At 49.1% G+C, this 27,643-nt stretch overlaps 1 long non-coding RNA gene across 1 annotated transcript; it reads right to left on the reverse strand.

The window, feature by feature from the left end:
* Positions 1-21,269: 21,269 nt before the first annotated feature.
* LOC115273581 lies at positions 21,270-27,643 on the reverse strand. Its single transcript, XR_003900842.1, has 3 exons — positions 27,599-27,643; positions 25,482-25,613; positions 21,270-23,394 (listed from the first exon to the last, which is right to left on the reverse strand). It is a non-coding gene; the product is annotated as an uncharacterized LOC115273581 (long non-coding RNA).

Raw genomic sequence — 27,643 nt, forward strand, 5'->3', positions numbered from 1 at the left:
AGGGAGGCAGGGGTGCTCTGTTGCTGCCGCAGTCTGGATTCAGATCTGGTGCCGAAGCCTCCCGGAGGCCTGCAGCTTACAGAAACTCCTCCTGTTTTCCCAATGGGGAGATTACAAAGGTCGTATCTCCGAGGGGAGCTCTAAGAATTAAATGAGACAGTGCTGGGGAAGGGCTGGGAACAGGGCCGTCCCAGACCCTCGGGAAAGGAGCGCTCTCCCTTCCGGCGGAAGTAGTCAATGTCTTTAGGGAAATTCTGATGACTTCCTCCTCTTTGTTATCTTGAAACTTCTCTCTGACCAAAAGAATTCACACTTCCAGAACAATGCCTCCCAAGGTCCATCTGTGTTCCCGTCTTTTTTTTTCTTTTTAATTTTTAATGCTTATTTAGTTTTGAGAGAGAGCACGCAAGGGTGTGAGTGGAGGATGGACAGGGAGGAGACGGAGACACAGGATCTGAAGCCGGCTCCGAACCAGCATGACCTGAGCCGCAGGCAGACACCCAACCGACTGAGCCACCCAGCGGCCCATCTCCCTTCCAGTCTTAATGAAGTTGTTACTGATTTTTCTTTTTTTTCTTTTTTTTAACATTTATTTATTTTTGAGAGACAGAGCACAGTGTGGGAGGGGCAGAGAGAGAGGGAGACGCAGAATTTGAAGCAGGCTCCAGGCTCTGAGCTGTCAGCACAGAGCCCGACTCAGGACTCGAACTCACACACTGTGAGATCATGACCCAAACTGAAGTCAGAGGCTCAACCGACTGAGCCACCCAGGCGCCCCTCTGATTTGTTTTTCAAGAGGATTTTTTTTTTTTTGGTCCACCTTTAGACATTCAATTATATTTTTCTGACTGTCTTGTCTGTAACAATGATGGCAATAGTAAGTGCCCACGGAATCCGTCTAATACCCTTAACTGTCAGGATCGAAACTTGACATCCATCCCTGGGATGACACCAGTTTTTTTCCCCAATGTTACTGGTTAATGAATTCTGAAAATCCGAGAACCTCTGCCCCCCACCGAAATTAAAGGCCATCCTGGACACGTGCTTCTATCTGCTTCTGGAATAAGCGTGTCATGCAATTGCCTGACCTCTCAGAAAAGAAGACTAGAACGTTCTTCTGGGACTAAGTGGTGCCCTTGCCTTGAGGTCACCATCCTTCTGTGACAACAGAAGCCCCTGGGAAGACCATGGGAAGGGGAAGTGGGGGGGAAGAGCTGGGGAGAGGGAGGGAAGCCAATCATGAGAGACCTTTGAATGCTGAGAACAAACCGAGGGCTGAAGAGGGAGGGGGGAAGGAGAAGGGGGGGTGATGGTCATAGAAGGGGGCACTTGTGGGGATGAGCACTGGATGTTATATGGAAACCAACTTGCTAATAAACTATTAAAAAAAAAAAAAAGAAGCCCCCGGGGAGTAAACCCCAGGTCACCTCGGGGCAGCTCGGGCTACAAGGGTCCAGCAGATCAAAGTCTGTGCTGGGAGACATTTCCCTCCCCTTAAATCGGAGCGAATCCTCGCTGTGATTTTCTGAGCTGTGCTGCTCTGTTTTATATTTGTTTACCCAGAGTTCTACAGTTGCTGATTAATTTCCTAAAGTTGGCCTAGAAAAGCAGCAGCAGCTTCTCCGCTGGGGAGGCCCGCCTTTGTTTCCAAAGCACAAAAACTGCTAGTCTTAGCTAAGACTGCCCCCGTGTGGCCAGACGCTGCATTGCCGCGGCTTGGGGGAAACCCTTTCCTTTGGTCCACGGTTTAAGGAGGTGGCTGGAAAGGGCTATTTTAATAAAGCTAAAGTTGGGTCTCTGCCTGAGTCTGGGTTCTGAGCCTTCTAGAGTCTTCCAGAGGGAGAGCATAACCCAATTAAATAGAGATTGCTTTAGGATGGGGATGTGAAGCCAGGCCGTACTTCAGAGGGAACAGCCTCTCAAGCCTCAGTTTCCTAATCAATAAAATGGAACAGTGGGCCCCACAACTAATTTGTGAAATTAAGATAGATTGATAAAAACAAAATACAGCCTGTGTTCTTTGGCATGAATAAGTGCGCAATAAGCATTCAGTATTATTCATTTCTTATGCAGGTTCAACTATATGTCCCAAATGTGTTACACATATAACAATGTTTCTTTTTTTTTAATTTTTTAATTGTTTTTATTTGTTTTTGAGAGAGAGAGAGACAGCATGAGCAGGGGAGGGTCAGCGAGAGAGGGAGACACAGAATCTGAAGACAGGCTCCGGGCTCTGAGCTGTCAGCACAGACACCGCACGGCACCTCAACTGACTGAGCCCCCAGACGCCCCAACATATAACAATTTTTCAAATGTTGTCATTAATAAGGTACAAACTCGCCGACTGGCACAAAAGAAGTTTTGGTGGCTTTTGTCGTTAAGAGTCACCAATAGGCTTATTTAGCACCATCTGTGTGTCAGTCACTGTTCCAAGCATTAGAGCCTGAACAATCACAAAGTGCAGTTATTATCATTAGATTAAAAACCGGGGAGAAGGGGGACCCGGTTGGCTCAGCTGGCTAAGCGTCCGGCTCCTGATCGGGGCTCAGGTCACGATCTCAGGTTGTGAGATTGAGCTCCACACGGGCTCTGTGCTGGCAGCTCGGAGCCTGCTTGGGATTCTCACTCTCTCTCTCTGCTCCCTCCCCACCCCCTCTCTCAAAATAAATAAATAAACTTAAAAATTTTTTTAATATCCATTTATTAGCTAGCTATTTATTATATGGAGGTAAAATCCACAAGCCGTGAAATTAACCATCTTAAAGCGCACAACGTAACCGTTTCAGTGTCGTGTGACCTTCACCTCTATCAAGTCTCAACACATTTGTGTCACCGGAAAAAGGTGCCCATATCCATTCGGCTCTCACTCCCCAATCTCCCCTCCCTGAGCCCCTGGCAACCACGGGGCTGCTTTTTCTTTGTACAGATTTACCTCTTTTGGATATTTCATAAAAGTAGGATCCTACGCTACATGGCCTCTTGCGTGTGGCTTCTTTTATTTACCATAACAGTTTCAGGGTCCCTCCATCTTCGCGATGTATCAGTATGGATAGATTATTTTTAAGCTGATTTATTTATTTTGAGAGAGAGACAGCACGAATGGGGGAGGGACAGAGAGAGAGAGAGAGAGAGAGAGAGAGAATCCCAAGCAGGCTCTGCGCCGCCAATGCAGAGCCCGACACAGGGCTCGAACCCCCGAACCTCAGGATCATGACCTGAGCCAAAATCAAGCATCAACACTCAGCTGACAGCCTCCAGGCGCCGGACGGACATGTTAAGACCACTTTCAGTGTGTGTGATACGGGCAGTAAGAAAGCTTAGGCCCTAGAGTCAAACGCTCTACACATTTCTTAGCCTCTCAAACCTCAGTTTCTTCATCTGACACATAGAGGAATCTACAGTTTATTTGTCATGAGTCCGTAGTGAGCAAGACAACGCCTACAACGCAGCTAGCACAGTGCCGGGCTCACGGCCAGGTCTTAATAAGTTTTAGCAAAAAATCCGTGTTCCTTTTTGGTTGTCGTTTTTCGTTATTGGTGACATGATTTGAAACCGCTGGTGCAAAAAAGAAAACACACACACACACACACACACACACACACACACACACACTAAACGAGTTAAGACTCACACGGCAACCTTGGTTCCGCTGCCCGCAAATGGATCGTGACGGCCAAGGCACAGCGCTTCCGGAATGCTCCGTCTCCCCTTCCCCTGGAGACGGGGCCGTGCCTGGCTTCCTTGTTAAACCCCAACACTTTGGCGCGAGAGGTGCCCGGAATCGTAGCCTCTGTGGCTCTTCCGTGGCATCACGTGACATCATGACATGTGTCAACTCGGTCGCCTACGAAGCGGGCTGTCTGCCCTGAGTGTCACCGTACAGCTGACAGCGACGGCGAGCGGCGGCCCTTCGCCCCTGTCGTGTGCGCCCCCAACACCCATGGCCGTAGGCTAAGCAGGAGAAAACAGCAGACAGCCCGATTGGGGGGCGTTCCGCAAAATGCTGCCCTGTACTTTTTCTTAAGTTTGTTTATTTTGAGAGAGAGACAGAGACAGAGACAGAGACTCCCAAGCAGGCTCCACGCTATCAGTGTACAACCCAACGCAGGGCTCAATCTCACACACTGAGATCATGACCTGAGCCGAAATCAAGAGTCGCCGTCCAACCAACTGAGCCCCCCAGGCGCCCCTTGACCAGTACTTCGTAACACTGTGAAAGTCACAAGACACAAATAAGGACAATCAGGAACTGTCACGGACCAGAGGAGACTGGGCAGACCCGGCCAACTAAATGCAAAATGGTGGCTGGACTGGATCCGGGAAAAGGAGGAAGGACATCGGGAAGAGGACGAGTCCGTTCAGAGCAAGGACACCAACCAGTGTCACTCCCCAGTGTAGACGCTCCAACACGGTTCCGTAAGACGTCAGCGTCTGGGGACCTGGATGAGGGCTGAGCAGGAGCTGTCTTCATGGCTCTTCTCTGAGTGTAAAATTATTCCCGGGTAGGAAGTTTGTTTAAAAAAGAAACACACCGTCTGCTCAGGCCGCCGTAACACAAGTCCATGGACTGGGTGGTCCTGGAGGCGGGGAGGCCCTGGGATCAGGGGGCTGACCTCTCTGGTCCCGGGGGGGATTCTCTTGCTGGCTTGCCCATGGCCATCTCGATGTGTCCTCCTGTGGCCGGGAGATGGGGAGGGAGAGAGAGAGAGAGAGAGAGAGACAGAGAGAGAGAGCGCTCCTGCCTCTTCTTACAAGGAAACTGATCTATTCGTTTCATGACCTAATCACCCCCCAAAGTCCCCGCCTCCTAGCGCCTCCACACTGGCGTCCACAACTTCAACATAGGAACTGAGGGTGGGGGGCGGGGCCAAAATTCAGTCCATAGCAAACACACATATGTGTGTGCAGGTCTGTCCACGTACATGCGCGTGTGTGTGTGAAAACCTGCTGTGAGCCCTGGGGCCGGACGAGGGGTCTTCCCCCTCCCCCAAGCGCTAGTCCGTCGCCCACCCCAGCAGCTCCCAGAAAGCAAAGCCAAGTTCACTGAGAAATCAAGTTACCAAACGGTCATTTCGCCCCAAATTTACCAACCGTGTCTTGAACACCTGTAACGGCTCTTTAAAAGCTGGAAAATCCCACAGCCTTAACAGCAAAGTATCATTCTGTGACTGATGATGAAACGTCATTATCTGAATATTAACTAACAAAGCTTGAGATGCTCTCTGAGAAACCGCTGGAAGCGTCCTAAGCACGTGATAAAGTTGGTGGAACTGAAATCTATAGAGATGAAAACGGTTCCTTAGGAAGCGTTCATCTTTCCATCTTTTCAAACAAAAGTCGGGCACATTCTCCACATGCTTGGGAGAACATGGTCTTTCACATTCCACTGAACAGCCAGTTCGACTTTTCTTTATGAAGCAAAGTGTAGTTCTCTTTTATCAGTTTCACCAATAGCCTATCAATCTTATTTTTCTAAAAAGGGACACTTTTTTGGAACTGTTTATTTATTTTTGAGATAGGACAGGTTGGGGGGGGCAGAGGGTCTGAGTCGGGCTCTGCGCAGACAGCAGAGCGACCCACCCGGGGCTCGAACCCATGAACCTTGAGATCATGACCTGAGTCAGAGTCAGACGCTTAACTAACTGACATTTTTAGTTCACGTTTAATTTACAGATGAGTCACAAACTCCCTTCTCCACCCCCGGGGGCTTATGCTTTGCTGGGAGCCATGAGGGAACAACACTGGTGATTTGGGCCCCGGAGGGTAAGAAGTGCGGGCACTCCGGGCAGCGGGGAGCTCGGGGTGGGGGGGGGCCGCCAGCCGGGACCCGGAGCAAACGGAAGCGACACAGAATGGGGGGCGCCTTGGGGGGCGTCTCTGAGGCAGAAGGGAGCTCCGGCACACCCTCCGAGGTCCCGGAGGCCCTGGAAGACTGAGATGGGTGGCCCGGCAGCACCGGCCGCTCAGCCCTCTCCGCCCACTTTCTAGGGCGCCTCACCCTGAAGGAGAGATGTGGTGGGAAGTGTGAGGCCTGGTGAGGCAGGGCTTCTGTGGGGGAAGAAGGGCCCCCCTGGAAGTCCTGTTCCATCCTGCTCAGGGCCTGTCCCCCCTGCTTAGCCACAGAAGGCACCAGGCCTCCGTCTGTGGGCTTCGGGGGCCCGTAGGAACCTTTTCATTTTGATTTCTATTAAAATCAGAAACAAAAAATGAGAAGCGCCTGGGGGGCTCAGTCGGTTGAGCGTCTGGCTAGGGCTATTTTGTGTGTGTGCAATTTTGCATTTCTGCTTGGACACAGAATCCGGCACTGTTGCAGGTGCTCAATAAATTTTCAATGAATATGAAAAAGAAAAGGAGGGGCTCCTGGGGGGCTCAGTCGGTTGAGCATCTGACTTTGGCTCAGGTCATGATCTCACGGTTTGTGGGTTCGAGTCCCGTGTTGGGATCTGTGCTGACAGCTCAGAGCCTAGAACCTGCTTCGGATTCTGTGTCTCCCTCTCTCACTGCCCCACCCCTACTCGAGCTCTGTCTCTCTCTCTCTCTCAAAAATAAACATTTTAGAAATGTTTTTTAAAAGAATATTAAAAGAGAAAGATGAATATAATAAATATGCGATTATGAGTCCAGCCTGGATTACATTCATCTCGTTACCAATGTGGCGGTAAAATATTTCTCCTCCCTCCCACCCTGCTTTTCCTACACGTGTGAGTGCCTCACCGAGGGAGGGGCCCACAGACATCACAACGGGCCCTGAGCCTCCTCACCCCCAACCAAGCCTGGAGCTACCCTCCCCGCGGCATCTTCGGAACATCAGACCAGGTGCGGGACCTGCAGACACCAGGACAAGCGAGGTACACTCAGCACCCACACAGCTCAGCCTTGGGGACCAACATGGACGAGAAACCGCCAAAGGCTAAAATCTGAACTTCCTTGGGTACAAGGAAGTAGACATGACCCCCATCTACCATTGGGTGGTTCCCTAAACCAGCTCCTACACCAGGATAACTACTGATTGTTCTAGCACTTAGATCAGCCCACATAAGCCTGGACAGGGTTCTGGTCCCAGAACTTGAATCAAGTGTCACAAAAAGTCTTGAAACAGAAGAAGGGGCAACGACAGAAACTGAGAAGTGGAAGTAGAGACCCGGCAAGATGTGGACTGTCACCGTACAAAATGGGGCGGGGCAGGAAGTACTGAGTCACCGCCAGGAAGAAAGAGGGACAGTCGCTGTCCACCGAAGGGAGTGACCACCCACCCATAAGGCTTCTGGAACAGGTTCCCTTACGTTACTGCACTTTGGGTAGGGGCGGGGCGGGAACACTGGGCTTTGTCTCTGGATTGACAGTCCCCACAGCAAAACGTTGTCCCGCCCTGAATGCGACGGCGCGCCCCTCAGAAGCACTCGCTGCTGTGGGAGAACTAGAAACACCGTCGAATGGAGTGGAGCAAATTCCAGGGGCAAGAGTAGCGACACCTGCTGGGCGGCAGGGGAGGGGCGGCCAGAGCCGCGCAGGGCCGCGTGGGCAGGGCCCGGTGCCGGACGCCGTTCTCCATCGTAGCTACTATCTCATCGTTTTCAGGCCTTGCTTTTCTGAGCTTGCCCATTTTTATTTTCAAAAAGGCAATTCCAGCAGTATGGAAAGGACTCTGACATGAAAGAACAGATGGGCTACAATCTTTAGTCTGATTTTCTGTTTTCATGTTTTCTTTTGGGGGCGCCTGGGGGGCTCAGTCGGTTGAAATCTCTGACTTCAGCTCAGGTCATGATCTCACGGTTTGTGGGTTCGAGCCCCGCGTCGGGCTCTGTGCTGACAGCTCGGAGCCTAGACCCGGCTTTGGATTCTATGTCTCCCTCTCGGTGCCCCTCCCCTGCTCACAGTGTCTCTCTCTCTCAAAATAATAAATAAATATTAAAAATATATATTTTAAGGGAAGCCCGGGGGCTCAGTAGGTTAAGCATCCGACTTCGGCTCAGGTCACGATCTCTCAATTCATGGGTTGGAGCCCCACATCGGGCTCTATACTGACAGCTCAAAGCCTGGAGCCTGCTTCAGATTCTGTATCTCCCTCTCTCTCTGCTCCTCCCCTGCTCATGCTCTATCTCTCTCTCAAAAATAAAGTAAACATTAAAAAACATTTTTTAATATTAAAAAAATAAAAATAAATGTTTTCTTTGGCCAAATGGGCTTTGGTTTCAAAGGTCTATCCCGTCTGAGACCACAGAGCAGCTGTGTGTTTTTCAAGGAGAGAAAACCCCAAAACCTGACATCCTCCGTCGCTACAGAACTCCAGCCCAATCCTGACAAAGACTTGCCCAAATTTCTGTTTACCCGATGACCAGACGCCACCGTGTGGCAATGACACGCCTGTGATCTGCAGCTCCACAGCCTGGACTAAGGTTCCTGGGGAGTGTCTGACCTTGTGGGGTCACGCACATTTGGTATCTACGGGGACCTCCACCTCCCACGCATCTAATCCACAATTTCAGATTTGCGTCATTCAAACCTGCATGAAATAGGCGCCGGCTGGGCCAGCCAGTGTCCAGTCAGGCCGACCCGGCTTCTGAAAATCCTTAAGCTCCTTAACTCCAGGTGTCGTTTGTTTTGTAGATGCAAGGGGGCCGTCGAGCTGGCTGTGATCTATGATTATTTGTTTTATATTAAGGATCAACAAAAGCAATAGAAAGAGTCATTAGAGGATTCCATTTTCCAATTCACTACACTTGCCTGCTCACCTTCCAAAGCTAATCGATAATAATGAGGGAGCGTCAGTACAGGTTCAACCGGAAGTTCAAGTACCGCCGTTGATTCTTCGACGTGGCCTTTCCGCTTCGGGTCGATACAGCCCTGGATCTCGCTCTGCAGAGCTGCCGCCCCGTGTCGGCTCTCCATCGGCCACAAGATGACGTGAGCCTCCCCAGCCAGCGGACCAGCGCCCCTTGGGCCTCTTCAAATCCTTCCCCCGCAGAAAGCTCTCCACTCAGGCGGTTCCCACCGGCTGCCGATCCCTGAAGGGGCCCTTGCTCCCCTCAGGCTCCCAGACGGGAAGTTCAGAGGGACCAGCAAGTGCACACCGCTGCTTATGCAGGTTTCGCATCAGAAGACATTTCTACCAGGAAGCCCTCCAGACCCCTCCCCGTGGGGGTCAGATTCTCCAGCAGATGGAGCCTGAGATCAAGTTCAACGCGAGCAGCCCGTTGAGCGTCTCCGCCGCATGGATGCTCAACCCCGTTTGGAGGTGGAATCACTGAATCAATGATTCAGTGACGGTGAGGCACTGGGCTAGTTCCTGGGGATACAGCTGTGACTAAGTCACACTGATGTGACTCAGCATGTTAATCCCCTGCACAAGCCCTCTAGTGGCTCTCATCATGCTCAGAGCAAGAGCCAAAATTCTCCCAACAGGTCAGTGAGACTCCATCTCTGGTCCTCTCCTCTCCCCAGCCACCGGGCCAGCCAGCCACCTGCACCTTCTCACTGACCTTGAGCAACGCAGGGCCTTTGCACCTGCCGTTTCCTTTGCCAGCCGTGATTCTCTCCAAATAATCGCATGGCTCCAAACCTCACCTCCTTTATCTTTGTCTGAATCTCATTTCCTGGGTGAGGACTTTTCCATGATCATATTTGAAATTACATCCCCATCCCCAACTTGAGTTCTGATTCCTCTTTATCAATTAATTTTTACTAGTTCTTATAAGCTCTGACATACTATATAATATACATATTAATTATTCCATAAGGCCAAAGAGTTTTGTCCTGTCACATGATAGGTCCGCATGACTGAATCTGACCTACCCCACCCGGACCTCACAGTCCTTTTCTTTTTTAATTTTTTTGGGAGGGGTGGGGAAGAGACAGAGACAGAGTGTAAGCAAGGGAGGGGCAGAGAGAGAGGGAGACACAGAATCTAAAGCAGGCTTCAGGCTCCGAGCTGTCTGCACAGAGCTCAATGTGAAGCTCAAACCCACAGACTGAGATCATGACCTGAGCCGAAGTCAGCTCCTAACCCACTGAGCCCCCCAGGCGCCCTCCTGGACCTCACAATCTTGCAAAAGAGAGTCAGCCTTCTGCCAATTTCACAAAGGAGCATCCCACTTTGTAACAGTGTAACAATAATCACCCAACCAGCAGGAGATGCGGGCTGTGGGTTGTGGCCACCGCTCTGCAGGGAACCACGTGCAGGGCCCCAGCCCCGCCCTGCTCCGTCCTACCTGCTCCCGGAGGCGAGGAGCCTGCCTGTCACAGCCCCAGCTTACTTGTTTGGAGACTGACATTAGACTAACGGTATGTTGTGAGTCCAAACCTTCATACTGTTCTGGGTTTTGTTATTTTTTTAAGTTTATTTATTAACTCTGAGAGAGAGGAAGAGAGAAAGAGAGGATCCCAAGCGGGCCCCTCACTGGTAGTGGCAGAGCCCGACGCGGGGCTCGAACTCATGGACTGTGAGATCACGACCTGAGCCGAAACCAAGAGCCGCCCGCATAACCAGCTGAGCCCCCTGGGCGCCACTATTCTGATTTTTCTATTCTGTAATCCCCAATTGTTCAACTGTGTTATTTTTTCATTTTTTAAGTTCAAGTGTTACATACATAGAAAGGTGCCCAAATCACACATATAGACCTCAATGAATTTTCACAAAACAAACCAGCAGGGGCGCCTGGGTGGCTCAGTCGGTTGGGCGTCCGGCTTCGGCTCAGGCCATGATCTCACAGTCCGTGGGTTCGAGCCCCACGTCAGGCTCTGTGCTGACAGCCCGGAGCCTGGAGCCTGCTCAGATTCTGTGTCTCCCTCTCTCTCTGCCCCTCCCCTGCGCATGCTCTCTCTCTCTCTCTCTCTTTCTCTCTCAATCTCTTTCTCAAAAATAAATAAAACATTTTTTTAAAAACCAGCACACACATCAAAAAGGGAAGAATTCCCTGCACCCCAGGAGCCCCGTGTGCCTCTCTGCGTCACCCCCCCCCCCACACCTCCCACCACCCTGACTTCTCACAGCACAGGTTAGTTTTGCCTGTTTTTGTCCTTATCCTAAGTGGAAGACTGCAGATGGTCTCTCTTGGGCCTGGCGTCTTTCGCTCAAAATTAAGTTTGTGAGATTTATCCATGTTACTCTTCGTAACTTAGGTCATTCATTGTCACCATAGTGTTCTACTGTACGGATACACAATTTACTTATCCATTCTATTCTTTTTTTAATTTTTAATTTATTTTATGTATGTGAGAGAGAGCACGCGTGCAAACACACGTCAGTGAGGGAGAGAGAGAGAGAGAGAGAGAGAGAGAGAGAGAGAGAGAGAGAGGATCCAAGAAGGCTCCACACTCAGCCCAGAGCCCAACACGGGGCTCGATCCCAGGACCGCGGGGTCATGACCTGAGCCAAAACCCAGAGACAGACACTCAACCGCCAGGAGCCTGAGTCTCTTCTTGGCAGGTATTTGCCCCTGTGCTATTTTAACCAAAACATCGGGGTATTTGTTCGCATAATACCATCATTGCTGTACTTCTAAAAATCTGAAATCAGAATTATTTACATCACGTGGCACAGCCGAGGGGATACTGGTTGTATTAAAGTTGTATCTGAACGGAAGTTCTGGAAGTCTTGTGATCTGTTTGAATTCCCATCTGGGGTGACTGGTGAGTTTGAGCATTTATCCACCTCTGTTCTCCAGAGGTCCCATGAGTCACACTAAGCCTGATCCACTTCCGGAAGCCCTTGATTAGGCTTGGAAAGGGGGTAGTGGCATGAGAAGTGGGGAGACAGGTAAAGAAGGAGAGGGGGCCGCGGAGAAAGAAGGAAAAGGAGGAAAATCACTGGCTCGCTCTGCCCTCCCTTCCCCCAGGACCCGATCTCCTTTTCTTTCTTTTTTTTTTTTTTATTTTTAATGTTTATTTATTTTTGAGAGAGATAGACAGAGCACCAGCAGGGGGAGGAGCAAAGAGAGAGGGAGACCGAGAGCCTGGAGCCTCTGAGCCGTCAGCACAGAGCCTGACTCGGGGCTCGAACTCGTGAATTGTGAGATCATGACCTGAGCTGAAGTGGGACTCTTAACCGACTGAGCCGCCCAGGTGCCCCCAGATTTCCTTTCCTTTTAGGACTTTACCCCATGTCAGGATACTTGATTCGAACCGGCACCTCACTGCCTTGCATGTCCCTGCAAGCCAGAAGCCACAGACGCCTCCTTCCCGCCTGGGCTCTGTCTGAGACGCCGGCATCTGGGGACACAGTGAAGAGAACAATAAGAACCAAAGTTCCTTTCTTTAAAAAAATATGAATATATATTAAACTGAGTCTTGGATGTTACTGGAAATTAAACACCCAAATGGGGGTGTTGTCATTCTGCTTCAGGGTTACAATCGCTAAGTGCAAGGAATAAACTGGTTAATGAAAGTAAAGACTAGCTCACAGGATGTGGAACTATAAAAATTCTAAATATTTCAATAAGACCACAATAAAATCTCATAGTTCCTGCAGCATTTAATTTTACATTTTTTTTTTAATTTTAGAGAGAGAGAGCGAGGAGGGGAGAGGAGCAGAAGGAGAGAGAGCATCCCAAGCAGGTGCTACACTCAGCAGGGCCCGATGTGGGGCTCGATCCCACCACCCTGGGATCATGACCTGAACCGAAATCAAGAGTTGGTTCAGCTAACTGAACCACCCAGGCTCCCCACTCTTCAACATTTAAAATAACACAGGGGCGCCTGGAGGGCTCAGTCCGTTGAGCGCCCCACTTTGGCTCAGATCATGATCTCACAGTTGGTGAGTTGGAGCCCTGCATTGGGCTCTGTGCTGACAGCTCAGAGCCTGGAGCCTGCTTCCGATTCTGTGTCTCCCTCTCTCTCTGCCCCTCCCCTGCTCATAATCTGTCTCTCTCTCTCTCTCTCTCTCTCTCAAGAATAAATAAATGTTTATATATAATAACACAGATATTCTGTCTTTGAAAAATTGTCCCAAATAGTTGACTATCGAAGCTGGTGGGACCAGTAAACGAAGTTTGTTTACAACAGCGCCACCTGGTGGTACAGTTTGTTGAACACAGCGTGAACTAAACCGCCTGGGGTCCTTCCAGAAGTTAGTTCTACGGGGGGAAAAATAGCCTTGAATTATTCACTCTTTTCCATTATTAATTGTCTTTAAGAACCCATTTCTCACATAAAATTTGGCAGAAGGATATCGTGCTCATCGCCTTCGTCATAATTAGAGAACACTTTGGTTCCAAATGGAATCAAATACCAGTTACTGCTTCAGCTAAATTCACAGAAATATCCACCTTTTACAAAACTCATGAGGGGCACCCGGGCGGCTCACTCAGCTGAGCATCCGACTCTTCAGCTCAGGCCACAATCTCATGGTTTGTGGGTTTGAGCCCCGTATCCGGTTCTGCACTGACAGCATGGAGCCTGCTTGGGATTCTGTCTCCTTCCTCTCTACCCTCCCCGACTTTCTATCTCTCAAAAAATAAATAAATAAAAACAAATAAGTAAAATTAAATTATGCCAAAACTCATGTATAAACTATAGCCAGCTACTTACCTACATGTTAAAAAGCAGAGCTACAGTTCAACCCCTTCACCAGTCATGGGCAACTTACTCAACTTCTTTGGACCTCAGTTTCCTGATCTGTCAAATGGTGAGGATAAATCGGCCACCTGAGAGAATTCTCATGACATTCCTGAGGGCTGTCTCTGGCGTGGAGTAAGTGCTCAGCACTTACGTATTAAGAGGGGTGAAAGGAGCGATAATCAAGAGGCTAGAGAGGGGCACCTAGGTGGCTCAGTTAAGTGCCTGACTCTTGATTTCAGCTCCGGTCACGATCTCACGGTTTGTGGGATCGAGCCCCGCATTGGGTTCTTTGCTAACAGCACAGAGCCTGCTTGGAATTCTCTCTCTCACTCTCTCTCTCTGCCCGTCTCCTCCTCATGCTCTCTCTCTCTCTCTCAAAATAAATAAATAAACATTAAAAAAACGAAAAGAAGGCTATAGAATAATCCCATTTCTGGTAACAGTAATAAGTAACAGTATGGGCATAGAGGAAAATCAGAAGACACAGAGTCTGAATTATTAAAGGTGTTTCTCTTTGGAGGATGGAGTTTCACTCTCTTTACTCTGGATTTACACAAGGCTTGCCTTTTAAAAAAAAGACATCTTGTGCTTGTAATCTTTAAATTAGGAGGCTTTTTATATTGTGGTAAAATATGCATAACCTAAAATTTCCCATTTTAACCATTTTTCAGTTACAATCCAGTGGCCTTAAATACATTCACTTTGCAGCCATCACCACTGCCCACTTCCAGAACTTACCTTCCCAAACCAGACTCTGTCCGCATCAAACTCTCTGTCCTCCTCCCCACCCCCACCCCAGGCGACAGCCATTCTAATTTCTCTGTGGATGGACTATTCTGGAAACTTCACATAAGTGGAATCATACACTATCTGCTTTTGTGCAAAATGTGGGAGTTTTTTAGTGATTATTTTAATGTTTGTTTCTTTTTGAGAGAGACAGAGAGACCGAGCGTGAGCCGGGCAGGGGCAGAGAGAGAGGGAGACACAGAATCTGAAGCAGGCTCCAGGCTCCGAGCTGTCAGCTCAGAGCCCAACACAGGGCTTGAACTCCCAAGCCATGAGATCATGACCAGAACTGAAGTCAGATGTTTAACTGAATGAGCCACGCAGGCACCCAAACTGTGGGTTTTTAATGAAGAAAATAGAAGTACTAAAGCACCATCTCTGTCCTGTGGAAAGCCTTTGATCACTGTCCTATCCCAGAAGCTGGAGGCCCCAAGCCCCCTCAGGGGGTCCACAGAGTCAAAAAGACGTATTATAAAGTTACTTGCAGGAAAATGTATTATAAAGTTACTTGCTTCCTGCGGGTCACATGACCCGCGATGTGAGGACTGGACCAAAGAGTTACAAGAAAGTGAAACATTGCCACTCTTCTCGGGAAAGTTCTATCACTTTGGGAATTTTATTACTTGCCATGAAAAAAATGTTACCATATTAACATGTAGTGGGTTTATTATTTTTCCTCTTGAATTAACAAATGTCTTAATTGTTTTAAACTCTACTGTGGTAAATATCTATAAGCATAACCCACAAACAAAAACTTTTGAGGACCCTGAATAATTTTAAGAGTATAAAATGATTCTGCAGCTGTAAGTTTTAAGAACGGCCACATTGGGGCACCTGAGTGCCTTAGTAGTTTCAGGGTCTGACTTTGGCTCAGGTCATGATCTCACGGTCTGTGAGTTCGAGCCCTGCGTGGGGCTCTGTGCTGACAGCTCAGACCCTGGAGCTGCTTCAGACTCTGTGCCCCCCTCTCTCTCTGACCCTCCCTCCCCCTCTCTCTCAAAAATAAATAAACATTAATAATAATAATAACAAAAGACTGGCCACATTATGTTAACGTCTCTTATGCTGTGTTAACCTTTCTTATACTGAACGGTGCTCACACATGTGTGGAAGTTTTTCTCTGTGCAGATAACCTGTCAGAATGTGAATGTCTCAGATGTAACACTTGTTTCCAGCACTATCCCCAGCATCCCATAATCCTATCATCAGATTCTGCCTGCCAGCCGTCTTCACCACTCACTCCAGGCCCTTGAAAAAAGCCATTCAAATACTCCAGCCCAAAACTCTCTTGATCCTAATTTCCTTTTATTCTTCTCAAATACCTCCCCACCCATGCATGCATAGCCTACGAAATTCCTTTCACTTGGAACAATGATGTAGAGGGGATAAGAAACTAACCAGCGCTGTGTGCTTTATTTACATTTTTGCCCAGAGAGATGGAAATGCTTATCTGCAGTGACTTAGCAGATGACCTCACAGGGAGGAGGTTAGTCGGAGATAATTCTAGGAGACCTTCTCTGTCATTAAAGAATGGCTGGGCTGGAATAAATCATATTCATCCATCCATGCATCCATCCATCCATCCATCCATCCACCCATCCATCCATCTATCCACCACCCATCCATCCATCCATGAATCCATCCATCCATCCATCCATCCATCCATCCATCCATCCATCTATCCACCACCCATCCATCTATCCTTCTATCCATCCACCACCCATCCATCCTCCCAACAGATACCGAAGGAGAGCCGGGCTTTGCGCTATGCCCAGGGGAAACATTAATACCTTCCTTCCCCGGGGAGCCCACCTTCAAGTGCACTCACTCACGGCAGGTGGTACTGAGTGCTGTGGGAAATAACACCAGATACGGGCGGAAGAAGCTGGAAAGGCTTCGTTCGGGCCGGTGACTTACGAGCAGCAGAATCGGGTGACGTCTGGGAGCGGGCAAGCCACCGGGATAAAAGTGTTGTTGAAATAACAAGGACAAGCCACCGCTGAAAGGGGAAGGTGCCCAGATGTTTCCAGAAGGCGAACCAAGGCTCTGTGGCTGCCGTAATAAAGGAGGGAAGAAGGCTAACCGAAGCCAGGGTCAGGCCAAGGATCGGGGGTTTGGTCCTGCGACTGAAGGCCCGCGGAGGGTTTGAACAAGGACGTGGGTAAAATGCTCTGTATGGTAAAAAGAGTTCCGGGCCGCCTGGGGGGCTCAGTCGGTTGAGCATCCGGCTTCAGCGCAGGTCAAGATCTCGCGATTCGTGAGTTCGAGCCCCGCATCAGGCTCTGTGCTGACAGCTCAGAGCCTGGAGCCTGCTACAGATTCTGTGTCTCCCTCTCTCTCTGCCCCTCCCCTGCTCACACTGTCTCTGTCTCTCAAAAATAAATTTAAAAAACATTAAAAATTTTTTAAAAGAATATTTAAATTAAAAAAAAAAAATTCCAACAGGCACGTAGAGATTCGGCTGGGGGAGAGGAGGTTCAGCAGGGAGGAAGGGAGACGGGAGGTGCTGCCCTTAGGGAAGAGTGACTTGGCCGAAGGCGAGAGCAGTGGAGGAGACAGGAGACCATCTGTGTGCCCAGAGGTTTTGCAGGAAGAGAGGTACAGGTTTGCTCTCCTCTTGGGTGAGGAAATGAGAAGGTCTCCCAGAGGGCTGAAGGGTCTGGAGGCTTCAGTGGGGCGGGGGGAGAGCTGTGGCTGGTGCATTGATCCTTCCCATGTTGAGTTCAGATGCCAGTGACACCGGGGTGGCTGCATGGAGGCGGCGGCTGCATGGGACACAGCTGGGTGCAGGGGGGCAGTCCTGATGCAGACAGATGTGCACGGACCTCTGAACCCAGGGTCCTGTCTGGTCAGAGGTCAGGGAAGGAAAGGATTCATCTGTTCCTAAAATCCCAACCCAGGGCTGCTGGGGGTTAAAGGGAAAATCCCTGGGGGACTGAGGGTGGCAATTAGTCCATTGACAAACAGAGATGATGCCTCAGGCACTTAGCTCAAGGACATTTTAATTATCATTCTAATGCGATTACAGTTGCCAGTTTGAAGCTATTTGAAGTCACTTAGAATTCCAAACAGAAGATCTGGGGAGTTTAGGTAATCGCTCACTCTAGAGTAAGAGTCACTGGGTGTGCCTGTTGGACCGGCAGGCTCCCACCCCAGCTCCGGATCTCCCAGCCGGGATCTGGGGGAGGTCGGGGCTTGGGAATGGGACGCCAGCCCACGGGAAATAGGAGGCTAGAACAGCCACAGGAATTCGGGAGTTTGATGTGTGTGCAAACGTGATTATGAAATCTCACTGGGTGAATTAAGGGTAAAGGGCAGGAAATTTTTTTTATTTTTTTTTCTTCTTTGGTAAGACATTTTACAAACTCACAGAGACATCTTGCTATCCTGCTTCCCCGGTCTGTTTTTTCCCAGAGTTCTCCGAGAACAAAAATCTGATGCCACCCACCATCTGCCGAATGCCGACAAAGGCTTTCCCTGCACTCACACGATGGCCCCAGATCCTTGGGATTTAGTACCTCGGACTCTTGCCTGGACTCCAAATTCGTCCCCGGGGTCGTGGATCCCCACTGGGGACATTTTGCACCCTAGGGACGTTCTGGATTGCCTGAAGACACTTTTGGTGGTTACAAAACCAAAATGGGGAGGGGTGCTCCCGGCCTCCCGTGGGCGGGGCCAGAGTCATTGCCGAACACCCTCCGTCGCCTGGAAGAGACCCAGCAAAGAATAAAGGCCAACAGCCTTCATCCTGCAGTTATCCGCTTAGCGGCGGGCCTCACCGCTCAGCTCTGTGCTCTCCAGGCTTCTGCCTCCTGCTGGTTTCCTGCCTTTAGTGCAACGGGTCACGTTTGGGTCTGTTTGCCGGTTTTCAGCCCATCTTCAGCCCTGCCTGGAGAACAGGAGCTCTATGAAGGCAGAAGAGGAATTCTGGTTCATGGGACACAGAGCTCCAGCACCAGCACCAGCGCGAAGCCCTTGGTAAACAGACACAAGCTGAATTAATAAAAACAGGCAGAGGGATGCCTGAGTGCCTCAGGCAGACTTCAGCTCAGGTCATGATCTCACGGTTCCCGGGTTCGAGCCCCACGTCGGGCTGTGTACTGACAGCTCAGAGCCTGGAGCCTGCTTCAGATTCTGTATCTCTCTCTGCCCCTTCCCCACTCACGTTCTGTCTCTCTCAAAAATAAACATTAAAAAAATAATAAAGCAGGCACAGAGGCCGCCAACTTTCACCTCTCCAAATGTAGGTTCCCCTCCCTCCCCCTTGGGAGTCATTAGGTTTTCAGGAGAAAAGCTGCTTTCCTAAGAAAAAATTAACAAAACCACTCAAGTCAGCCTGCACTGGTGTGTTATTACATGCACTTTTTCATATAAGGGCACATGAATAGAAATGCTTATGCACCTCTATCTTTGCAGAAAGAAACAATGGAAGGATAAATCAAAAACTAATTTTATAAAATGGTTTCTTGTAGAGGGAGCAGGGTGAACGGGATGAAAAGCTAATAAGCTCTGAATATACCTGGTTTTATAGTTTTGATTAAGAAACTGCTTTACATAACAAAATTATTATTTAAAAGGGAAAAAAGGCCAAGTAGTATCAAAGATGGAAAACGATGAAGCTAACACTAAGATAAGTTGTTGGCAAGCCCGCATACAAGGAATTTCGGGCTCCCTCACCCAACATCCCTGGAGTGGAATTTACACGGGAGAGAGCAATGGCCATGGGAGACGGATGCCGGACCCCATCCCTGCCGGACCCCCATCCCCAGAGCTTCTGACTCAGCAGGTCTGCGAACCTGATGGTCCGCGTCTCTAACCATTTCCCGGGGATGAGGATCTTGCTAACCCGGGACAAGTTGAGAACCAGTAATCAACAAGTGAACTTAACAAACTTGAAATCTTCCCTTAGAATGTCGGTCACAACAGTGGCATCATGACTTCACTGCTGGATGCAGCGTGGTAAATAAAGCAAGTCCAGTTGAACCCAACTTTTCAGAGTTAAACACAGAGTCAAAGAAATAAATATGTTTTGAGATGGAAACAGCCATATAGAGGCACCTGGCCAGCTCAGTCAGAACAGGTGACTCGATCTCAAGAGCTGTAGTTTGAGGCCCATATTTGGCTTAGAAATTGCCTAAAAATTGGGGTGCCTGGGTGGCTCAGTCAGGTAAGTGTCTGACTCTTGGTTTCTGCTCGGGTCATGATCTCACGGTTTGTGAGTTCGAGCCCCATATTGGGCTCCGTGCTGACAGTGCAGTCTGTTCTCTGTCTCCCTCTCCCAACAAGGAAGGAAGGAAGGAAGGACAGACGGAAGGAAGGACGGAAGGAAAACAGCAACATAATTCATTGAAGTTTTTTTTGTTTTGTTTTCCTTTAAGAAGCATATATACCCTTGCTGTCTGTTAAGGGCCGGAGGTTGGAGCAACCTGGGAGTAGGGAGCACCTTTGTCCCCAAGTCCCCTAATTGCCATTCTCCACAAAAGGAACCCAGGGTCCTCAGGTAACAAACTCTCCAGGTCTGGGTCAGGAAACATCGAATCGATGCTTGCCGCCTGCTCACAACTCGTCAAATGCACGAGTTCCTAACAAAATATTTGAAAGTTCATTCACCAGTCCTCTCTGGGACCAGACGTTGTTCTCAAAGCTGGTTAATCAAGGGGGAGAATCAGGTTTCATTCATCGTTTCCGGTTGAAGCTGTAGTTCAAGGTAATCAAATGATCATGTGAGGTCTTCTGTCTAGTAATAAACGCAGAGGAAACGACAGAACTTTAAAAAAATCACCTTTGGAGGCACCTGGGTGGCTCAGTCGGTTAAGCATCTGACTTTAGCTTGAGTTGTGATCTTGCAGTTTGTGGGTTGGAGCCCCATGTCGGGCTCTGTGCTGACAGCTCAGAGCCTGGAGCCTGCTTCAGATTCTGGATCTCCCTCTTTCTTTCTCTGCCCCATCCCTGCTCACGCTCTCTCTAGTCTCTCAGAAATAAACATTTTTTTAAAAATCACCTTTTGCAACATTCCTAACATTCACCAGTGGCTGCTAAAACCCAAGGGAGAGGCTGAAGGGGAACTTGATGGCGGCTGATTAGTCCGACACGTGACCCCACTGATGGAGTCACCGCAGGTTGGAAAACCAAATATTGTATGTGTCCCGAGGTGCTGCGATCCCCAAAACGGAGCTCAAAGCTACTTTCAACCCCTAGACTTACTGCCCCAGTTTACAGCACATATAAGGACTGGAGGCGCAGGTCAGATGAAACCACAAAGTGCAATAAACCCTATGTGCAGAGGGGATGTAGATGAACACAGGCTTAAAATTCTTGTCAACTAATTAAGTGGATCTTGTTTGGGTCTTGATCGCAACTCAACTTACCCAATGTAAGACGACACTTTTACAAGGCTGCGTGGACATGGCGGTTGGTTACAAGGAGCCCCACCCCCCACCCCCGTGCACAGAGCTGTGTGTGATCATGAAAGCCCTTATCCATTAGGGATTCACAGTGATGCGTCTTTTTTTTTTAATGTTTTTATTTATTTTTGAGAGAGAGAGAGAGACAGTGTGAGCAGGGGAGGGTCAGAGAGAGAGGGAGACACAGAATCTGAAGACAGGCTCCAGGCTCTGAGCTGTCAGCACAGAGCCCGACACGGGGCTCGAACCCACGAACCACGAGATCATGACCTGAGCCGAAGCCGGACGCTCAACCGACTGAGCCGCCCAGGCGCCCCCGAGTTAAAAGAGTCTTAGAGATGAAACTAAATCGTGTCCGAGACTCGCTTTCAAATACTCAGGGGAGCAGAGTGAGGAGCTCGCCTCGTGCTGCTGGCGAGCGTGAAAACTCCTTACCGGACCCCCTGCTGGAGCGCAGGCTTAGCACTGTCTTTCCCAGAAGCTAGAAGCAGAACCGAGGGACACAAGAAAGACCAGCACCAAGACTGCAAAACACCAAATCTATATTTACATCCACATATAATAACATAACTTTAAGCTGAAATACATCATAAATAAAACAAGTAATGTCTATTGTTTGACAAGTATCAACAATTAAAATAAATCAAACTGGAATGCAATAAATACATAAACAAAAATCCAACGATTGTACCTCTATTATATGTACTGTTGTCTCAAAGGAAAAAAAAACATACAAAACCAGTAGTATCCCAATAGTTAATACTGATGGACCAAAAAAATAAAATAAAAATTTGGAGGACAAGAGCTGTGGAAAAAAGAAAGGACATTTTATGTATTCAGAAATTGAGAAATGTGGTTAGAAAAGAGACATCTGAAAGCCCCCAAAATTTCAGCATGACATGAACTGACTTGTTTTCAAATAGATTTGGTGATTTTTTTTTTAAATACAGGTTTAAATTTCAGCCCTCTATTATCTCGTATCCCCTTTTAAAGATTTACATTTAGAGTCACAGCAAGCTTCCTGTAACGCTCATTGGATTAGGCAAAGATCAAGTCAATCATCTTGCAAATGTGTTACTCTTCAAAAATAGGCTATAAAAGTGCAAAACTATGGAAAACAAACATCTAGGTTATATACATATGGCTCAGCTTGTGAACAGGAAATCGGGTGGATGGTGTGCACGCTCCTGGTACAGAGCGCCCCCTGGCGTGCCGGCAGACCCCCGACCCGTCAGCCCCCCACCCCCCCACGAGTTGAGACTTCTCCATCAAGTTAAGCTTCCATGTTGCATAATGAAAACGAAACCAAAAAATCCGGTTTCTTTTAGGACTTTACTCTTGCTCTAACGAAGAAGGGCGGGGCAAGAACTTAACAGTGCAAATTTCTTTTTGAAACCGTTGTATCAATAAAACATTTGTGGTCGCTAACCCTGCGGACTGCTGAGCAAACCCAGCCTCGGACAGCATCTGAAAGGGAACAAAAGTCTAAAACAGCTGGTGGCCATCCTCCCTCTAAAACCCAAACTGCATCTGGTTGCTGAAAACCACCAAAAACAGGAAGGCCGCTGAGGTCAAGGACCAGACCGAGTCCCCCCATTACCAGAGGGCTCGGCCGGCAGTCCCTTGCTCAGGGTCAACGGGTCTGTAATTAACTCGAATACGGCTGCAGTGAGCCCAAACGCCAGGCACGCCAGGACTTCCAGATACAAACCTAAAATTTACCCAGACACTTTCATGTCCTTTAAAACTGCTCCCGGTATATGTGTTTTGTGTTTTTTACATTCTAATGTAAGCGAAAGCCAAAAAAAAGAAACCTGAATTTTCCAACAAAAGGATGAACTTGATAGAAAATAAATTCAAGTCAGTCCACATTGAATTCCATCTGTTTGCTGGACGCGGGGCTGTCCCCACAGAGGACACCCTTCTCTGTTGACACTGACGCTTTAAAATCCCGACTGAGCGCACGCCGTTCTCAGCAAAGGGTCACGGATCTGGACCCTTCCTCAGGTGACAGACTGCAACTTTGCAACAAAAGGGCACCCGATTCAGAATGGCCGACCTCAGTACACGCGGCACATGCTCATAGAGGGTCGATACTTCCGTTAACAAATTTAAGACAGTAGACGGAGGAGGATTTAACATAATACAAATCATTGAGGAATTTTTTTTTTTCAACGTACATTTTCAAAGAAAGAGCACAAGGAGCAGGATCTGCTCGAGGGGACGGGTTCCACGAGAGAAAAAGGGGACGCGTGGTCTCTGGACAAGCAGGTCCCGAACTTACGTATGTGCAGAGTTACCTGAGGCGCAAGCGTTAGAGACTCTCCCCCCCACCCCACCCCCCGCATGGTTTCCGTTCAACAGCATCAAGTAGGCAAAAGACCCCTCTTCCTATTTGGTCAATTCTAAAAAAAATACTATTCAGGGACAAACCAGATTGCCGGTCTCCATTCGTGTACAACCCAACTGTTCCAACTATAGTTTTTATTGCTATTTGGTACAAAAGTTAACAGAACGTTACAAAACCGTAGTGTTCCTGGTACGTCACACGCGTGGCACGGTCACAGCTTATTCCGAGAGCTTCCGCCATCGGCCTTCTCAAAGGATAGACTAACTCAATTTCATGGACAGTACACACATCCATCGGCACCTACGGGGGAAGAAAAGGTTCAAGAAGTGATCAGGACAGAACTGAAAACAGCTTGGGAAAATCCTTTTTGTTTTTTAATAATAAGTATAACGAACAGAACCAAAGGGATCGCGAAAGGCAAGGAGTTCCCCTCGAGCTCAAACGTGGCACCGCAGGGACGCCCGGCTGGCTCGGTGGGCGGAACACGTGACTCTTGATCTCCAGGTGGTGAGTTCGTGCCTCAGATGGGGATGGAGATTAAAAAATAAAATCTTAAAAAAATCAAATTTGTTGGGGGAACCTGGGGGGCTCAGTCAGTTGAGCACCCAACTTCAGCTCAAGTCAGGATCTCATGGTTTCTGAGTTCAAGGCCCGCGTCAGGCTCTGTGCTGACAGCTCAGAGCCCAGAACCTGCTTCAGACTCTGTCTCCCTCTCTCTCTGTCCCTCCCCTGCTCACACTTTGTCTCTGTCTCTCAAAAATATACGCTAAAAAAAAAAAAAAAGAGTTCCAGAGGAAAAAATAAATTTAAGAAATTGTTGCAATGAAAGTATCCAGACTCTACATAACACCATGCCAGCTCAGACTACTATACACTGAACAGTGACTTAATGAAGAGGATTTCACCAAGGATCAGAATTCATATCAGTTACACGAAGTCTGGCAAAGCCCACAAGGAACGGAAAGGTTGCAATGTTATTTGTCCGGCCAGCATCTAAGGAGTCTGATCAGGGACAGTCCCAGCGGGGGGCTAAGGCCAGGAACAAAGGAATGCGTTCAGCTCCTCCTCTCAGGCGTAGTAGCAGTGACGTGGGACACACAAGAAGAGGGGCAGAAGTGGGGGTGAACACACGAGCAAGTGGCAGCGACGAGGGAAGCCCCCAGTTCCTGGCAAACCTCCTGCCGAAACGATGTGAGCTGGTCCTAAGTCTCAGAGGATGCAGGCAGAGGACGTGCGAGCAGAGATGCTCGGAGGTTACAAAAGAGGCCAGGGCTGCACGGACAGGACAGGGTCCATCTACCGTTACGGACAGACTGAACCTGTTACAAACTGTTCCTTATCATCAAGGATTGGTTCTGTGTTTTACGGACTCCTATGATGACGTCATTCCACTTTCACTAAGCGAGGGGAGAGAGGAGTGCAGACCTGCATCAGCCCAACATCCCCACGCGGGTCTCACTGTAAACGAGAGACAGACATGCTGCCGTGGGACCGGGAGTGGGCATCAGACAAGAAAGAAAGTTTCTGGGAGAGAACCCAAATCTGTGCACAAACCCCTACCTTCACTCCATGTACTGATAAATGAGGTCTAGAGTAACTTGTGTGTGGACATCTGGCCCTGGGGCCAAACTCGGAATTAACCCAAGGGAATCAACAGGACTCCGAGGAGAGCGCTGGAGTCCTCCGAGGGTCCCGCTAGACACGCGCCACAAAAACCACGATGTCAGAACGCACCGGGCGCTCTCGTCCCGCTCCCCTCCCCCAAGACATGAAGGCACCGCGCTTCGAACAAGCTCTGAAGCAGGAGGGCTGGGGCACAGGCTTTGGTTCGCGCAGACCCAGGACGGAACCGACCAGAGGGGTGCTGGGCAAGTGACACAATCCAAGTGTCGGCACCCTCACCCGCAAAGGGCGCGCAGGACCTCCCAGGCCAGGGCCCGGCAACCACTTTCTGGAAAGAGCCAGAATGGAAGTATTCTCAGCTTTGCAGGCCATGTCCTCCGTCACAACCACCCACGCTGCTGACGGGACTCAGGAGAAGCCATCAACAGCACGGAGAGGCACGGACGTGGCTGTGTGCCAGTAAAACTTTACGGACAGAAGCAGGTGGAGGGTTTTGCTAATCCCTGGGCTAATGCCCCCCACTCTGGGAAGGATTAAATGAAGTCATGATTATAAAAACACTTCCAGGCTGAGCACGAAGCAAATGCTTAGGAAATTCCAGCTGGCTGTGTTGTCATTACCATTACCACGGATAACCAGAGACCCTGAGCACTCAAAGTTTCAGAAACGCTTTCAAAACAAAAATAATTTGACCTTCTACCCTACTGAATAAGCTAGACGGCTTATTTTCAATGAACTAAAATCAACACATCATCTACGCTTACCTTTCTTACCCTAAAGAGGAAATCAAGTTTTTTTATCATTTGGTCGATAATGTGCATTCCCAATAAAATTCTCATAGTTTCTCTTTTGTAGCATGCTGCTAGATAAGTGTTGATATGACACAGGCCTTTTTCCTGATTGGAAAAGAAAAAAAAAACAAAATAAAAAGATGTTTAGAATTAATACGATGTACGTGGGTGGTCAGAGGTGAATCCCTGATGGGCGATGTGATCAGAACACACACCTGCGTGGCCAAGTTACAACTGGAATGGTTTAAGTGCTTTGAAGGCCTCTGCCAAACCGAGATTTTAAATCCCTAGAGCTAAGATTATCTGAGTACCATGTTGTCACTAATAAGAACGACATTAGTAACCGCTAAGTAAGCTACGGCGGCGGGGTGGGGGGGGGGGCGGCTGGTGGCATAAGCTCTCTTGAACCCACATGCATCATGAACCAACTGTGGGTAAGAGGAGGGAAAATACTGATTTTTGAAAAAAAGGCTTTTACTCGAAATACAGAGCCCTTACTCTTCAAGTAAAGGCAAAATTTTGACTCATGTCCATTTTAACAGCCGCAAGGGAGAAAAATAGACACTTTTAATCAAAAGGCTGTGAAAATTAGTATTTCATCACAAGATTTATAAAATTCACTGGAGTGTGTGAAAGCAATTGCTTTCTAATTTGCTATCCCTACCCTATCAATTGGCATCACGCTATCCCTGATAGGACTATTGTCACCACACAGAACCCTTAATTTGAAATTAATACAACCAGAGAGGCTTTAAATGGCTTTCTCTCTGGGGCTGCACGAACCGGTGGGCTCATGATTGGCAAAGGCGGCCGCCGAATGAGGCCGGCCTCGCGGGGGCCAGCCCCCCAGCACGCCACGATCCGCCTCTTTACCCACCCAGTAACACGTGCCTCCAAGGGGAAGACACCAGAAGGAAGCAGGGGTTTTGAAAACATTTCTGTGGGGAGAACTCCAAACTCATCTTCAACTTTAACAAGTGGTCCGTAAGGGAAAGGTAGTTTTTTGTCCTTTGCTCCCTCCTCCTGGATGTCTCATGGAAATATATGACGGGCATGAAACAAATTAACTGTATTGATCCTCTCAGCAGTAACTGCTGAAACGCCTTCTAATGTTTGCTTTTTGTCGGTCAGGCCCCTTGATGCACAGAGCCTCTTTTATGTGAAATGTAGCTATTGCTTACATGTTCATGCCGCATTGATAAAATCATATTGCCACTCGATGCGGTGTGTATGTGTGCCTAGCGCGTGAGGAAAGGGAGATTACAAGACGCATGACTGTAACAACTTGCTAACCTTGCAGGATTCAGAATTACAAAATGATGAAGACCAAATCAAAACAAAACATTTCATCGTTTTCAAAAAAAAAAAAAAAAAGAAAAATTGTCCATATGGGAAAAGGGTGATGCTTTAAATGCACCGGATATTTAACAAAGACGAGGATTCTAAAGTCCTAGCATCAAAAGAATGTCCACCGGGGTTCTCATACTTTCTGCTCCTGGCAGGACCCGTGCTCCTAGGGGGCTCACAGCGCACCTACCACCGGCTGGTGGGGACACTGCCCGCTGGCTGACCACATATGCTGGCAAAGGGACAGACCGGGCTAGGCTCCAAAGGGCTTCAGTGTGAAGGCCGGGGTGCCAGCAGTGCCCAGGGCACCCCTAGACCCTGACTAGTACCCATGAGCTGGCTGCGGCCAGTTGAGTGTGTCCTCCAGGCTGCGCCTCCAGGAGCACCAGGCCCAATGCTGCGGGGCCCAGAGTCTGTCCATCGCTGACCCTCAGCAGCCCTAGGCTCACCCCTGGGCCTGGGATCCCTAACCCCCACAGCCTCACCTTCCACAGTGAGCGCCCAGGGCCTGTCCACACCGCCCCTCCCCCCAAGCCCCAGCCTAACCTTCCTGGGGAACCAGGATCTCCACGCACCCCCCCCCCCCACCCAGCCTCACCTTCGGAGGCGGGGCCCAGGGCCTGTGCGCCCCCTCCCATCCCTCCCGCAGCCTCATCTTTCCCAGCAGGCCCAGGGCCTGCCCACACCAGCCCCACCCTCCCCTCCGCAGGGCACGGGGGTCTCCACGCAGCCTCTAGCCTCACCGTCGGAGGCGGGCCCGCAGGCAAAGAGCGCGGGCGCGGCGCGCG

The sequence above is a fragment of the Suricata suricatta genome, chromosome 12, assembly GCF_006229205.1.
Source record: "Suricata suricatta isolate VVHF042 chromosome 12, meerkat_22Aug2017_6uvM2_HiC, whole genome shotgun sequence".
NCBI classification, from domain to species: Eukaryota; Metazoa; Chordata; class Mammalia; order Carnivora; family Herpestidae; genus Suricata; species Suricata suricatta.